The sequence below is a fragment of the Carcharhinus amblyrhynchos genome, chromosome 19 (genome assembly GCF_965287045.1).
Source record: "Carcharhinus amblyrhynchos chromosome 19, sCarAmb.v2.hapA, whole genome shotgun sequence".
Taxonomy (NCBI): Eukaryota; Metazoa; Chordata; class Chondrichthyes; order Carcharhiniformes; family Carcharhinidae; genus Carcharhinus; species Carcharhinus amblyrhynchos.
The window spans coordinates 30,935,309-30,952,968 of record NC_137342.1 but is presented as its reverse complement, the minus strand read 5'-3'; the positions used below and the strand labels follow the sequence as shown (position 1 = coordinate 30,952,968).

Below are 17,660 nucleotides of genomic sequence, written 5' to 3'. Positions count from 1 at the left end.
CAAGTGGAGTACAAAAATGCTGTTAATGTTGGCCTACAGGGCTGCTTTTAACTAAAATCTGGTCAATCAATGCTTATCACAATAATCTACCTGACCTTGTAACAATCCAAACCACTGCTTCTTTATCTTGCATTAACTAACTAGGTTAGTATGATTGGCCATGCTAAATTGACTCTTGCGTCAGGGAGATTAGCTGGATAAATGTGTGGGGTTATGCAATAGAGCCTGGGTGGGATTGTGATTGGTACAGACTCAATGGTTCATATGGTTTCTTTCTGTATTGTAGGGATTCTATGATTCTATGAAGTTTAATCTCTCTGAATGATGTATGCCTTCCACTTACCTGGATGGGTGCAGCTCTCTAAAAATACTGAAAAAGTTCAACATCATCCAGAACAATGCAATGCGCTTGACTGGCATTCCATTCAACATCAGCACCCATGGCAGCAGTGTGTACCATCTACAAGATATACTGCACATACTAAAGGCTCCCTTTAAACCTGCGACCAGTACCATCTAGAAGGACAAGGGCAGAAGACACGTGCAAAGATCACCATCTTGAAGTTCCTCTTCGAGCCATTCCTGACTTGGAAATATATGACTATTCCTAGGTCAAAATCCTGGAATTTACTCCCTAGTTATGTGATTGCACAGTTTCCCTCTTCTAATGATAACATTATGCAAATGATACTTAATTCTTTCTAGGATCCTGTCAGAACTGTTCATTATGGCTGGACATTAGAAACTATAAGTTGACAATATGTTCTGTGAGAATTCAAGTGGTGGTACGTGTCTCAAAATATCTCTTTCCATGTTGGAAAAGCAGTTGCAGGCTAGTATCAATAACCAAGGGATACTTTTGGTTCCCTAGCAGCCATTCATCCTGCTTCTTCAAAGAGTTGTACTACCATTAGCTATTGCAAGATAAAGGCCTTTAAGGCTCTTGTCAGATAATTTGCAGCTAGACAATTCCTTTAATCTCAGATCTAAAAATAAGCTTTTTAGTTTGCTGGAGCGTTCACAAGTTAAAGCTAATTTTTTGCAAAATATAAGGAATTTAGGTCATTCTAAAAAATGTTGATTAGTTTATAGTTCAGAGATAGCTTAGTGCTGCAAGGAGGGGTGAAGGTGGAATCAGGGATATACCAGGAATAGTCAAGGTCAAAACGTCACAGTCATGGTGTAAGAATGGAAAACATGAAATGTAGTGTTCTGAGCCTAACTATCTTCAGCTGCTTCATCGATGGCCTTTCTTCCATCATAAGGTCAGATGTGGCGATGTTCACAGATGATTGTACAATGTTTAACACCATCGCCAACTCCTCAGATTCTGAAGCAATCCATGACCAAATGCAGCAAGACCTGGTCAATATCCAGGCTGACAAATGGTGGGGAACATTTGCACCATACAAATGCCAGATAATGATTATCTCCAATAAGAGTGAATCTAATCATCTCCCTTTGACATTCAATTACCATCGTTGGATCCCCTACTATCAAATCCTGGGGGTTACCATCGATGAGAAACTGAACTGCACCAACTAAATAGATACTGTGGCTAGAAGACCAGGTCAGAGACTAGGAAGCCTATGGCAAGTAATTCACCTGTCCACCATCTACAAGGCATAAGTCAGGAGTGGGATGGAATACTTCTGCTTACCTGGATGGGTGCAGCTCTAAAAATACTGAAAAAGCTCATCATCATCCAGAACAATGCAGCGTGCTTGACTGGCATCCCATCCAACATCAGTACCCATGGCAGCAGATCCTGCAAATATATACAAGATATATTGCAGGAACTCACCATGGCTCTGTTTAAACCTGCAACCACTACCATCTAGAAGGACAAGGGAAGAAGACACGTGCAAAGATCACCATCTTGAAGTTCCTCTTCGAGCCATTCCTGACTTGGAAATACATCACTATTCCTGGATCAAAATCCTGGAATTTACTCGCTAACAGCACTGTTGGTTGTACCTACATCAATTGGACTACACCAGTTCAAGAAGGCAGCTCACCACCATCTCTCAAGGGCAATTGGTGATGGGCAATAAATGCTGACCTAGTCAGTGATGTCCATATTCCATAAATGAATTTTTAAAAATAATGATTTTTACTATTATTTGTAGCATTCTAACAGATTGTGCTGGTTTACTCATTACAAGCTCTATAAACAGACCAATCCCAGTTAAACCTTAACTGAGAAGCCAATAGGATTATCATGTGATAAAGAACCATGTGTTAAGCTAATAATCAGACACTTAACGAGCTAAAAAAAAGTTGGATAAGTCCCCTGCATAAATGCTGTTGGCTAAGATAAAAATGTGGGCAGCCCAATGTACATGCCATTTGCCGACCATTCCAGTTTTAACTTATAGAGAAAAGGGCTATGTTTGAAATAATTATTTACAGATGAGTTTTCAAGATTTTATCAATGGGAAGGTCTGTGCTGTTCATCACTTTTTCCAACATGGAGCATGATGGCATATAGAGCAATATGAAATGACACTGGGAGCCACTCAGATGAAGTGGATGTGAGCACCACTGACAGTGTCCTCATGGTGCCATTTAGCTCAATGTCCACAATCTTTGTGTGGCAGCTGCTGGACCATGAAGCAGAGAATTATTCTGCAGCAGAGGTGAACACAGGGCCTCCTATCTACTGAAGCAATAGGATGGAAGGTATGGGGCAAGGAGAATCTCGAAGAAGCTTCTCTGTGAATTTGTAACATTCACAAATTGAGCATTAGCTGTTTTAGCAACAATTAGGTCAGCCTTAGCAGAAAAACTACATTACCATGTTCTCCTACTGGATAGCAAACTTAGTAGCAAAAAATAAATGTCTGGAGATAGTGCTGATGGACCTGCTTGTCAGTAGAAAATAGGTTCCAGTAAAGTCCCAAAAAAAATAAGCTACTGAAATATGTACCATCTATAGTTCAAAGAGTTCTTTCGGGCTAAGATTTTTCATGGAGTCAGTAACAACATAGCTCCTGGGTTTTCAGTGGAGTACTGGAGTACCACACTAGAAATACTATATACAGTTTTGGTTTCATATTGAAGGAAATATTATATTTGCATTAGAGGGAATGCAATAGATAGATTGATCTCTAGGCTGAAGGGATTGTACTATGGGGAGAAATTGAAAAGGCCTATATTTCTTAAAGTTTAGAAGGATCAGCAGTGATCCTACTGAAACTGAGAGCGACTTTGAGGTAGAAGATTAATGATGGTCATAGGCTTGATGGGCTGAATATCCTTTTCCTGCTGCAATTTCTTGTGTTTTTAGGTAGGAAATGTCTGTTCTCCAAGTTCATCTGATGTTAACATCAAGTCTTGAATCATTTTAGGATGAAACAGCAAATCCCTACGAGATGGAATCAAAGTTGGAATGAATAACGACAGATCACCCAACACTCTTGTTACTCTAAACAGGGGTTCAATGCAATATTACATTGTCATACATTAAACCACTCTTTGAGCCGGTATTTAGAAACAAAGGGCTCTAGTTTGTCTACTCACAAACACCTTGGCACAAATTTCCAAGTATTTTGTGCTCTTGTTAACTGCTATGCTTAATTTCATGAGACATCTTTCTTTATCAGAGTTGTCTTCAGTTACACCTGTAGATATACCATTTAATTGAGCAAAAATAGTTTTGGATTTATGCAGTGAAGTATAAAGGTAGATACAGTGAGGGCAAAAATGTACTGAGGAATCAAATTCCTTTCTTTAATTTGCCAAGAAACCATTTGGGGTTTTATCTTCTAGTTAGATGTAGAGATAAACGATGCCTCAATGCGGCTTGCTGATCTCATACATTTAACCCAATTTAAGTCATAATTGTCTTACCCCCAAGCTATTGAATGAGTGAATAAACTATTTCTTGCCAAATCACCAAGAAGTCAAACCATAAATCAAGCATGAAACAAGATTTATTGGTTGCAAATTGCAACTTAGGGTATTTTAATTTTTGATGGATGTAAAGGTAACCAGAGTTATCTAACAGTTGAATGGAAAATTAGTTGTAGACATAATTATTGAAATTCAGTAGCAAAGGTTGTGCCAGCAAATCCATGGACCAATGTGCATACAAACTAGGAGCAGAAGTAGGCCATTTGGGCCCTTGAGCCATTCAATAAGATCATGATTTGTTTATGTATGTCAGCACTAAGAGGCACTGAACATAACTGTAGCAGTGACCAGAATCTGATGCTATAACTTGGTAAGACCGTGTATTATTGAACATCAACGTTTATGACTGAATTCTCATGAGCCACATGGTGTCATTCTTTCTCTTTTATGCGTTAGTTTCCAGAATGTTGCATTGATGAACCCATTCATAATGGGGTCAAAGCAATAATATCTGAACTGGCTTCACGCTCACCTTGCTCCAATCTTGAATTCTTAAAGGATACCTGCTTCTCCTGCAATTAACTGTCGAGTCTAGCAAGCTGGCTCAGTATTTTATTAACTATCATGTTAAGGAGCTTTCTGAATCTGCTTGAACAGATGAAATTCCGACAGCTACAAAGCAAAAGCTTGTCATCTCAAAAAAGATTACCCCAGACTGTCTACTAACCAATTGGAAGGGTGCAGAATCTTTTATTTCTACATCTTTACTTTAAAGGGAGGTCACCCCAAATACATTAAACAATAAAGAAACACTGACACCAGAACCTTTTGTTGCCTTCTCCTCCTCCACTACTTACCCAAATAAGAGCCATTAAACGTGGATCCCTATATTATCATTGAATCACTGCAGCATGGTTTTTTTCTTAGAACTCAGATTGTCTTTTAGAGGGCACACAATCCTTTGCATTTCTTGAGCTTTTCATTACAAATGTGGAGAGGTGATATATTTATGTTCCACTAGGTATTAACAAGGTGATTTGTGTTAGCAATGATGGTGTCTCATTGTAGTATTGGATCCCTATAGTATAAACACAGTCCTTTCTGGGGTCATTACCTAAGATCTTTTATGACCTTAATTCCTTTATGGTCTTCAGCTTATAAGATTTTTATGGCCAAATTATTTAAGAAGAACCGTTGCCTAATGCTTGGATTATGGTTAACTTTATTTGTGTAAAATATATTTTCTCAGCGTTTAATTGAACAGCTGAACTCCATTGTGTGTGGTCAGCTTTTGAGGTACATTTATGTAACTTCTTCCATCTGCATTTTTTGGGTAATTTACAGGGTACTATTTCAACATGATTCTCCAACTAATTGAATCACTTGGTTCAAAGGTTTGAATATTAAACAAACAAAGAACAAAGAACATCCCAGCATGGGAAACAGGCCCTTTGGCCCAACGAGCCCGCGCCGCCGCATCTTCCTACACCTATCCTGCCCTGTGTGTATGTGAGTGGAACCCCTAACGTAGCCAGATTCAGGGGAGAATAGTGTCAATTTGGTACACCAATCAGCCTAAGAGCACAACTTTGGGGTGTGGGAGGAAACCGGAGCGCTGGGAGGAAACCCACGCAACCACAGGGAGAATGCGCAAACTCCCACAGACACAGGCCCAAATCCATGTATCTGCACAGCTAGCAGTGATAGTCACTGAGCTGTTGCGGTGCCCGTCTGCTGGTCCAGGATTAAGCACACACAACGACACGAAGTACTAGGCCACTCCCGGAACCTCCAAGAGCAGCCCACGCACGACCCACCATGTGCATGCCCCTCATTTGACAACAAGGTGGACCGACACCTGTGGAATAAAAAGACAAAACGTTAACATGTAATACTACATTTCCGGTGTCGCCCTGAGGCTCTGTCGCTATTTAATACCCTCTACTATAACCCTCCATCCTTGTTTCGCTCATGTGTCTATCTAAGTAAACCTTAAACATGTCCAACGTGCCTGCCTCCACCACCCTACTCGGTAGCGCGTTCCATACCCCCACGACCCTATGCGTGAAAAACCTTCCACTCATATCCAAATTATACTTCTCCCCCCTCACCCTTAGATCGTGACCTCTCGTAATTGTCCCCAATCTAGGGAAAAGCCTACCACTGTTGACTCTATCTATTCCCTTCAGTATTTTATACACCTCTATCATATCCCCCCTTAATCTCCGTCTTTCTAAGGAGAAGAGCCCCAGTTTCTCCAACCTTTCCTCGTAACTCAGTCCTTCCATGCCAGGCAACATCCTGGTAAACCTCCTCTGCATCCTCTCCAGGGTCTCCACGTCCTTCCGGTAGCAAGGTGACCAGAACTGGACGCAGTACTCCAAATGCGGTCTAACCAACGTTCTGTACAACTGAAGCATTAGACAGCAGCTCTTATACTCTATACCCCTTCCTATAAAGGCTAGCATTCCATAAGCTTTCTTTAGAACCTTCTCTAATTGTGTCGACACCTTCAGAGACTTGTGCACCTGCACTCCCAGGTCCCTCTGTATTCTCTATACTCTTAATCGGTCTACCTTTTATCACGTAACTCCTCCCTGCATTATTCCTTCCAAAATGCATCACCTCGCATTTGTCAGGATTAAATTCCATCTGCCATCTATCTGCCCAATATACCAACCTATCTATATCCTGCTGTGTCACCTGACAGTCCTCCTCAGTATCTGCTAATCCTGCCATCTTGGTGTCATCCGCAAACTTGCTGATCACACCACGTATGCCCTCTTCCAAGTCGTTTATATATACTACAAAGAGGAAAGGTCCCAGTACTGAGCCCTGCGGCACACCACTGGTGACTGGCCTCCAGCCAGAAAAGGTCCCCTCGACAACTACTCTCTGTCTCCTATTGCCCAGCCAGTTTTTGATCCACCTAGCTACCTGTCCTTGTATCCCATGTGCCTTAACCTTTTCTACCAGCCTACCGTGAGGGACTTTGTCAAACGCCTTACTGAAATCCATATAGATGACATCAACTGCTCGCCCATCGTCAACCATTTTTGTCACCTCCTCGAAGAATTCCACCAGATTCATAAGGCAAGACCTCCCCCGAACAAAGCCATGTTGCGTATCCCTAATCAGATCGCAACGCTCCAAATGCTCATACGTCCTAGCCCTAAGAATTTTTTCCAATAATTTCCCTACCACCGATGTCAAACTCACTGGTCTATAATTACCAGGGTTATCCCTACTACCCTTTTTAAACAGCGGTACCACATTAGCTACCCTCCAGTCTTCTGGGACCTCACCTGTGTCCAAAGAAGAGACAAAGATTTGCGTCAGAGGCCCAGCAATTTCATCTTTCACCCCCCTAAGCAGCCTGGGATAAATACCATCAGGCCCCAGAGCTTTATCCGTTTTTATGCTACCTAAAAACCTTAGCACCTCCTCCCTCGTAATGGATATTTCCTTCCACTGATCTACAGCTCCCTCCAAGACACTACACGACACCAAACCCCTCTCCTTCGTGAATACCGACGCAAAGTATTCATTCAGGATCTCCCCCATTCCCTCAGTCTCGATACATAGCTCCCTTCCTTTGTCCCTAAGAGGACCAATTTTCCCTCTAACCACTCTCTTGCTCCTAATATAAGAGTAAAATGCTTTTGGATTTTCCTTAATCCTATCAGCCAAAGCCATTTCATGCCCTCTTTTCGCCCTTCTAACTCCCCTTTTTTGCTCCCTCCTACTCTCTCTATATTCCTCCAGCACACTCTCCGTTCCCAGTTGTTTTGACCTAACACATGCCTCCCTCTTCTTTCTGACCAAGTCTTCGATACCCCCTGTAATCCATGGCTCTCTAATCCTGCCTTTCCCATCCTTCCTCTTTACCGGCACATGCCTTTCCTGCAACATTATCAGTTTGCCCTTAAAAGCCTCCCACTTACCAACCGTGGACTTGCCAGCTAACAACCCCTCCCAATCAGTGTCCTTCAGCTCCCTCCTAATCCAGCTATAGCTCGCCTTCCCCCAGTTCAGAACCCTCCCCTTCGGACGGCACTCGTCCCTTTCCATTTTTATCCTAAAGTAGACGGACTTGTGGTCACTGTTAGCCACATGTTCGCCTACCTCAACCACCTGCCCCGGCTCATTTCCCAACACTAAATCCAGTATAGCCCCCTCCCTAGTCGGGCTAGTTACGTACTGCTTTAGGGACCCTTCCAACACACATTTTACAAACTCCTCTCCCCCCATACCCCCAACTCTAGGCACCTTCCAATCCACTCCAGGAAGATTAAAGTCACCCACTACAACCACCTTATTCTTTCTGCACCTATCTAAAATGCATCTGCAAATACCTTCCTCCACTGACTTCGGGCTGTTGGGTGGCCTATCGTATACCCCTAGCATCGCAATCTCTCCCTTTTTATTCCTCAACTCCACCCACAGCGACTCAATCCCTAACTCCTCCATATTGTCCTCCCTCTGCACTGCTGTGATGTGCTCCTTAGCTAACAACGCCACCCCACCACCTCTCTTCAACCCTCCTCTGTCATTACTAAAACACTTATACCCAGGAACATTCAGCTGCAAATCCTGCCCTTCACGTAACCACGTCTCCGTTACTGCCACCACATCTAACTTCCTCACAAACATCAAGGCCCTAAGCTCATCCGTCTTACCCGTCACACTCCTCGCATTGAAACAGACGCAGTCCAACCCACCAGGGTCACTCAACCTCCTTCTCCCTGATAATTTTCCTTTCACCCAAACCTACCCTATCACCCAACTCACTCCCGACCCCAGTGTCTAATGAGCTATCAGTCACATCCCCAACCCCCCTCGCTATTAGTTTAAACCCTGCCTAAACACTCCAGCTAATCTCCCTGCTAAGACATTTGTCCCTCTCCCATTCAAATTTTCCCCATCCCTCCTGTACAGTTGCCCTTCTCTCACAAATACCTCCCAGTGGTCTACAAAAGTAAAGCCCTCTACCTTGCGCCAATCCCTCAACCATGCATTCAGCTGCATGATCTCGTTATTCCTAGCCCTGCTGGTACTAGGCAGCAGCCCAGAGAATGCCACCCTGGAGGTCCTGCTCTTCAGTTTGGACCCCAACTCCCTAAATTGACTACGTACATCTGCCCTATTCCGCCTTCCTACGTCCCTCTCCCCTGCGAGTATTATTACCTCTGCCTGGGTCCCCTCCCCTTTCAAAATTCCCTCTATCCTTTCCGTTATGTCCTGTACCCCTGCTCCAGGGAGGCAGACCACCATCCTGGAGTCACGCCTCTGCCCACAGAACCTCCTGTCAATTCCTTTGACCTTCCCATCCCCTACCACTATCACATTGCCAGCCCCCTTCTGTCCCTGTAAGTCATTCTGGCCCTCCTGTCTATCCTTTTGTGCACCTGTCGATGAATCTTGGGGGGCCACTTGGGAGGTCTGAGGACCAGGACTATTCTTCTTCTTCCTCTTAACAGTTGTCCACCCATCCTGCTCCTCAGCCCCTGGGACCTCCTCTTGCTCATGGGTCCTAGCCATTAACTCCTCATTTTCCCTGACCAGAAACGCATCCTCGAAGCGCACCTCTAGTTGCCTGACCCGGGCCCTCAAGTGCTGCAACTCTAAACACTTAACACTTATTCTGCTGGGATTTCTTTTTAAAAACTAGCAGTCTAGTGAGCAGTATTAAATTCTCAGTAATCTATTCTAATCCCTGATAATGACATCTGATTGTAACTGGTCTTAACAGGTTGACGTCCTGTAAAATTTGTGGTTGCATTCAGTTCCTTGCAATTGAGTAAGAGCATTCCCTGGTGACATACTGCTGCATGTCCAACCTTTGCTGTCTGATGTTATCATTTTCAGGTTTCATAAAGTAAAGTTAATTTAAGAAATTGCTAAAATTTCAACCGTGTTATGAATTCAGCCGCACATTCAAAATTTATGTTGTTAATTTGAATTCTTGATTCAGTGATTGTCTAGGAGCTCACCCATTCCTATTATGTGTATATCATAAAAAGATTATTGTCACATGTCACATAGCATCATACAATTATTAACATTCCTGCTTTTTGATGCAGTGCAGATTATAAATAATGAAAAACAAATGCATTGAAGAAAATTGGAAAGCATTGCTCTTCATTAGAGTTGAAAGCTATACTACCGTGACCTGCAGCTTCATTCTGCGCAAAGAAGAAAAACTTACTAGCACAGATCGATTTAATGATCTTATTAAACTGTGGATGCTGCCTGGCAGCCAGCAACCAGAATTGACCAAGTAAAAATGATATAGAGGGAAGTATTTCAGAAGAAGGAGAAAATGGAAATACAGATTATGAAGCATGAGGAGAAAAAAAGGGAATGGAATAGGTAGCAGTGCACTATCTGATTGCATCTGATAGACATATGTCCTAGGTTTTCTTTAAAAAAAATGTTTTTTTGATGTGAGCTTTACTGGCAAGGCCAACATTTATAACCCAATTCCCCTTGAGTAGGTGAGTGTAATAACCTGCCACCTTGAACAGCTACAATCCATATGGTATTGGCACATCCACACTGCTTAAGGGTCAATCATTTAATATGTGTATTATGGCATAATTTCAGGTCAAAACTAAAATGCTTGTCAAAATGCCCGTTCAATAAACAATTCCACTTCGGATCTAATCACAACACATGAAGCAATTTTGATGACGATAGCTAAAAAAAAGGTAAAGAATTCCATTAAGGCGCTAGATTTGTTATTTCTTATTTTAGTCCAAAACATCAGAAATCTTCCACAGTAAAAAGGAAAGATTATTTTGTTTTGCAGTGGTACTGTAAACACAGTACGGTGTTACAGAAATACTAGGTACTCAAAATCCTCTGCTGTGTTACATAGAAGCTTATTACAGTGCCATTCAGTGGTAAAAATCTGCTATTACAGCAACTATTGCAATTTCTTAGGAAAATTTTAAGTTGGCGATAGTGGAAATAAAAATCAACGTGGAAATAAAAATCAATGTGAAAATAAAAATTAATGCAAAAATAAAAGTTACGAAGAGGGTGAAAAAATGAAACAGGGTAAATGAAAAAACATTTTCTCCCAAATTATAGGAAAATATTGGTGTTTGAGATTGGTAAAGGAACTTTTGGCACTGGTGTTTACTTTAATATTCTCAATCAATAACAAAAACCCAAAATATCTGACCATATGTTTCATTGCTGTTTATGAGACATTGCTGTATGAAATCGGACTTCTTACATTGCTATAGTTACGACACTGCAATATAATTAATCAGCTACAGGGGTACTGAGTGTTGATAACCATTTGTGCGCCTCTAATCCCAGACTGAATTACAGTCATTAAAATACAGGATTTATTTCAGATTTTGGTTGTATACCTCAAGTATTGTTTTACATACAAAAATGCATTCAGCCTCGTATTATTACACTGCGAACACATCCACTGCTGATGCAAAGTCAGGATAATGTAAATTTGCATGGAGTCCGTTTGTGCTAACTAATCATAGAACATAGAACACTACAGCACAAACAGGCCCTTTGGCCCACAAGTTGCACCGATCACATCAATACCCACCAATCCACAGACCTATCTATAACCCCCAATCCCATTAAATCCCATATACTCATCCAGAAGTCTTTTAATCATGCTGAACCATTTGTTGGATATAGCTAAGACAGATTCTAATAAGGTAAAATGTTGCAACAGACTGAAGTTGTGACTTTAAAATTTCAATATTAAATATTCTAACGCTGAACACCCACAAAATTAAGGTCTTCTTCCATCCAGCTCTCACCCCTTTGATTAAGATCAACACTGAGATCCTGAAAAATATAGACCTTTTTCACTTCTTGGGAATCTTCTCTTGACAAATGCAAACATAGGCAATGAAACCATTATTGCCTCCAATATTCCAGCTCAGGCTTTGGCTGATTGGGGAAAGAGTATTTGCAAACCAGGATCTCAAACCTCTGACCAAGGAGATGCTTTACCAGACAGTAGTGATCTTTGTGTTTCTTTGGATAATCACAGCAGGCACCTCAAATCACTGAAGGAGTAGAACCAGTGGTGCCTTTGTAAGAGTCTCCACATCCAGTGACAAGAAACTTCCAATCATAGTATCCTTTCCCAAGCCAACATGTCCAGTTTTGAGGCACTAATCACTCAAAACCAACTGTGTTGGGCATAACATGCCATTCATGTGTCTGACACCCAAACTCCTGAAGCATTGCTCTACTTGGAACTCGATTGTGACAGAAGTCCCTCAGGGCACAAAAAGAGTTTAGTGATATCCTCAAAGCAGCTGAACATCACTGCCAACATATTGAAACCCTTGGTTTGTGACCGACCAAAATTAAGAAGGTGCATCCCAGAAGACACCAAGATAGCGCCAGAGCGAGGCGACTTTTTGCAAGCTGTGTCCAGCATACCGTCTAATTCTATCTTTCTATGCTTCTAAAACTTTGTTCTAACTCTTATAAACTCTCTAACAATACTTTACTTACCTTGCATTAAGTTGGTCTTTCGCTACACTCTAGCTATGACTGTAACACTACATTCTGCACTCTCTCATTTCCTTCTTTATGAACGGTATGTTTTGTCTGTATAATGTGCAAGGAACAATACTTTTCACTGTATGTTAATACATGTGACAATAATAAATCAAATCATTGAGAGACTTCCTTGAGAACAAGCAGAGACAAAGTTGAAGCATCAGAGCACACAAATCTCCCGACAACTTGACCCTCCACAACTGACCCCATATGTGTCAGAATTTGTAGATCACACATTAGACTTACCAGCCATTTCAGAATCCACAAAATTGGAATGGAAGCAAGTCATCTTTGACTCCAAGATATTGCCTAAGAAGGATAACAAAAGAAAGAATAAAATTAAAGAGTAGTTTTCAATGGTAGTCATTGTAAGAAGTCAAACTGTATTTAAAACCAATTAATTTTGACATTTCTAAGAATTGTCTCAAAGAAGTCCTGTGTATAGCTCTTCCATCATTAATCTCACTTGCCTTCCACTCAATCAGAAACCTTCCTTTTGTCCTTGTTCTCAAACCCTCCCCTTGTTCAGGTGTCTAACTTCTCCCAGTTCGGACGAAAGGTCATTGACCTGAAAGGTTAAATCTGCTTCTCTCCTCGCAGGAGCTGCCAGAGCTGCTGAATATTTCCATTATTTTCTTGAGTTTTTTTCTCTTGTCACCAAGGCGGTTGCTTAACCTGCCAACTACAAGTCCCGCCGTGCACTGCGCACAAGGCTCCTGGCCTGGGGTCGGAGTTCACCAATGGAGGATTTGGCGCGCGAATGGCTGGCGGACCCGAAAGAGAGAAGGTGTGTGTTAACGGATCCCAGCGGCCGGGGTGCGGCGGACAGAGGAAGGGTTAACAAAGTGCAGTGGAGCTGGCATCATTTTCACTGCGAGTGAGTGAAGCTGGACGACCAGGCTGAGGAACAGGGAACGCTATTTTCCTAGGATTTGAAAAGAGCGCGATTGATTTCGAACTCAGTGAGTTGGCTTTAAACTCTCAGGTGTTTTTATTTTAACGATAGCGTTTTAAACTAAAAATACCTTGCGCAGGTGAGGAGAACAAGCAAACGAAGCCAAGTTAGTGGCGTTTTGGACTGATGGCATCACCGATGTGTGTCGCCTGTTCAGTCTTTTAAGCAAAACACTTGGGTATCTTCCATGGATTCAATAAGTGGAGTCTTAAAAAAAGACTTATTTCAGTTTGCACACATTTGGGAATTGTTTTTAAGTGGATAGATGTGTCTCAAATATAATTAATTAGGTGCAAAGACGCATTAAATTGTGGATATAAAAAAAATTATAACAAATAAAACATTAAAAATACTCAGTCGGACTGTAGCATTTGTGGAGAGAGAAACATTTGATATTTCAGATGTGATCTTTCCTCGTGATTGAGAAAACTTGGCGTTCTTCCAGGAATGCCTACCCTGAAGAACTTTTGTTTTTTTCTCTAACAGAATTTCAACTTGTCCACTCTACGTTGGTCATCCTACGTTCCATTCTATTTTCCTTTGTGTGTCTCCTGCTCGCCATCCTATCCCACCCTTCCTCTTTCACTTGTCCAAAAGCTATTACATTTCTAACTTTTTTCCTGTCCTGATGAAAGGTCAGAGACCTGAAACGTTAACCCTTTTTTGTTCTCCACAGATGCAGCAGACCTGCTGAATATTTTGATCATTTTCCATTTTTATTTCAGATTTATGGCATCTATAGTATTTTGCTTTTGCTCAAATGAAAATTTGATCCATCAAGCCCACTACAGATGATGTAGCATGGACCATAGAACATTCCAGCACAGAAACAGGCCTTTTGGCCCTTTAGGCTGTGCCAAACCATTTTCCCGCCTAGTCCCACTGATCTGCACCTGGACCATATCCCTCCACACCCCTCTCATCCATATACCTGTCCAAGTTTTTCTTAAATGTGAAAAGTGAGCCCACATTCACCACTTCATCTGGCAGTTCATTCCACACTCCCACCACACTCTGTGTGAAGAAGCCCCCCCCAATATTCTCTTTAAACTTTTCTCCCTTCACCTTTAACCCTGACCGTGGCACATGGCAGGCAACAAACCATGTTGTGATTTAAATTTCCCATATATAGATGATCTGGAGGAGGGAACCGAGTGTATGGTGTCAAAATTTGCTGATGACACCAAGATTGGTGGAACGGCAAATTGTGCGGAGGGTGTGGAAAGTCTGCAGAAGGATCTAGATAGGCTGGGCGAATGGGCCAGGAACTGGCAAATGGAATTTAATGTTAGCAAGTGTGAAGTTGTCCACTTTGGTAGGAATAATGGTAGGAAGGACTATTACTTACATGGCGAAAAACTGCAGCATGCAACGGTGCAGAGGGACCTCGGGGTCCTTGTGCATGAGTCGCAAAAACCCGGCCTGCAAGTGCAGCAGGTGGTCAGGAAGGCGAATGGGATGCTGGCCTTCATAGCAAGGGAGATTGAATATAAAAATAGGGAGGTCTTGCTGCAACTGTACAGGGCACTGGTGAGGCCGCAGCTGGAGTACTGTGTGCAGTTTTGGTCGCCGCACTTACGCAAGGATATTTTGGGCTTGGAGGGAGTGCAGAGGAGACTTACTAGGCTGATACCGGAATTGAGGGGGTTGAGCTATGAGGAGAGGCTGAATAAACTAGGCTTATACTCGTTAGGGTTTAGAAGAATGAGGGGAGATCTCATTGAGACATATAAGATGATGAATGGGATGGATAGGATAGAGGTGGAGAGGCTCTTCCCGCTCAGTAAGGACAGTAGGACTAGAGGGCACAGCCTCAAGATAAGGGCAGGGGGGGCGGTTTAGAACGGAGTTGAGGAGGAACTTCTTCACTCAAAGGGTGGTGAATCTCTGGAATTCTCTGTCCGTTGAAGTGGTGGAGGCTGCCTCGCTAAATATATTTAAGACGCGGGTAGATAGGTTTTTGATAGGCAAGGAGATTAAGGGTTATGGGGAGAGGGCGGGAATGTGGAACTGAGCCATGACAGATCAGCCATGATCTTATTGAATGGCGGGGCAGGCTCGAGGGGCTAGATGGCCTACTCCTGCTCCTATTTCTTATGTTCTTATATGGAAATTTTGATAGATAAAGGGAGGAGCGACACAGTAGCACAGTGATTAGCAGTGCTGCTTCTCTGTGCCAGGGACCTGGGTTCGATTCCTGCCATGGGCCATTGTGTGGAGTTTGCATGTTCTCCCTGTGTAGGTTTCCTCCAGGTGTTCTGGTTTCCTGCCACGTTCTGAAAGACGTTAGGAAAATTGACCCAAACAGATGCTGCACTGTGGCAACTAGGGAAATTTCATGTAACTTCATTGCAGTGTTAATGTAAGCCTTATTTGCGACTAATAACAAACTTTTACGTTACTTGATTTTCTGGCTCTATTTGCAGTGGATGCAAACCTCGTTATGGCCAGAATCTCTTTTGGGATCTTTCCTACCCGTGATATCGTGGATTAACATGTATTTAAATATTCAAAAATGGCTTTATGCAATTGTTTCTGGGTTTGCCACATGCCACTCCACCACTGGAGTAATGCCACACTGGTTGGAATCACTAAAAATGGAAACCTGCCATGATGACCACACTGGGGGTGTGAAGGCCAGTGTAGCCCCTGAGTAGTCAACATGGCAGGGCACTGTTATATAAAATCCCAATGGGGGCAGAGGGTCTCTTTAATGAAATTAGAGTGCCTTGTTAACATCTTTAGGCTATGCCCCTCACAAAGACAATGCAAAGCACGCATCCTTGCTTTAAAATGGCAAAGTGTCATAAAAGCTGGAGAGAAAACCTGCCTGTCAACACACTGGTTTTCAGTCAGAGCCTGACTCTTTGCCATTTTTGGGAAAGTTCCACCCAAAATAAAATTAAATGTTTGTATATTTACCTTTCTTGATACCTGGCTAATTGCATACCCAATAAATCATGAAATGCATCGGTTTCAGTGTTGCATACTAGTGTTCTGAATTCTGCTCATGAATAACCATGTAGCAACATAACTGTGACCTGTTCAATCACAGAACCAGGAAGCTAACAGTTGCATTTTTTCAAATTTGTTGTATTGTTAGGATAAATACACGTTTATAACTTAATTGTTTGCATGCGTTATTACCTCAGGAGTCCCCTAGTAATCTACCTGTGGATCGCTCCTCTTCTGCATCTACCTCTTACCCCTTGGTCCCCTCAAATAAATTAGCATTGTCAAGTGCCAAATGTAACCTAATGACACCTAGCTGTATAGCTGCATCATTTGTCTCGACCCATCCAGTGTCACTGTGTTATCAGATTACTCACCTGACATCTTCTTCAGTTTCATTCAGTTAAGCTTTCGGAAGACCACTGCCTTCAACTTCTGCCACAAACTTTATATCCTGTCCACCAATTCTATCCTATTCCCCAGTAATCATATATTGTTTTTGTCCAAGCTTTTGACTGTATCCTCTCCAATGCAAAGACATATTACTTTCACCTGTCATGTGCCTGCCTTGGACCATTGCATGCCCTCAGGTTTGACTGTGCACATGTTATCCATGCCTTTGCCTGTACCCTCCAAAAACATCAGCTCATCCCAATTTCTGCTGTCTGTACACTGCTAGGCTCCAATCATCTATGACTGTTTTAAATTAGCTGCCAGTGCTTCCAGTTTAAAATTTTGATCCCTGTGTTTGAAAACCATAATGCTCAGTGCGGTGAGAATAAAGATTGCACTGAGAGAAAAGTGAAACAAGCAAAATTAGAGGAGCAGATAGACAAATTGATGCAGCAGAATCTTGACATCTGCAGAGAGGACATAAGCCAGAAGAATATGAAGATACAAAACAAGAAACATTGGAACAGCTGACTGAATTCAACGAGTCATGGAAGAACATCAAGTCTGGCGATAGGATTTTAGTTAATGAATTCAGTGGCATGCAGCTTGCAGTCCAAGCAGCTACTAGTCAGACCTTTAAAATTCCACAGGTTATCCAAATGTTTATGAAGAAGCAGCCTGGACAGCTGCAGACTAAACTGGCATAGATGTAATAGGGAAACAGCCCAGGGATGTCAACACGCAGCAGAAGGTTGAGGTGCTTATGGCCATGAAGAAGCTGAAAGAAAAACTTACGCCAGAAGAAGAAACTTTTCTTCCGACAAATGTGAGTGGCGCACTCAGTCAGTTTGAGGTTTCCTGAGACCTCAGGACAGAAGATAAAGCCCTGGCCCTTGCCAGTTCTAGAGTGGAAATCACAAACAAGTGAGGAGTGATTTACAATCCCATT

General features: G+C 42.3%; 1 protein-coding gene and 1 pseudogene across 4 annotated transcripts in view; both read left to right on the top strand.

Moving 5' to 3' along the window:
- The first annotated feature begins 13,163 nt into the window (after window positions 1-13,163).
- The window catches only part of orc5 (origin recognition complex, subunit 5), a 103,592-nt gene continuing 99,095 nt past the window's right edge, over window positions 13,164-17,660 (top strand). Inside the window, exon 1 of one of the 4 annotated variants that reach the window (XM_080207470.1) lies at window positions 13,164-13,198. The gene's annotated coding sequence lies outside the window, so the exon portion shown is untranslated. Of the gene's footprint in view, window positions 13,199-13,252; window positions 13,374-13,398; window positions 13,446-17,660 lie in introns of those variants that run through there. The other 3 variants (XM_080207469.1, XM_080207471.1, XM_080207472.1) reach the window with 3 other exon arrangements.
- On the top strand, window positions 13,172-17,639 carry LOC145355613 (protein LZIC pseudogene; annotated as a pseudogene).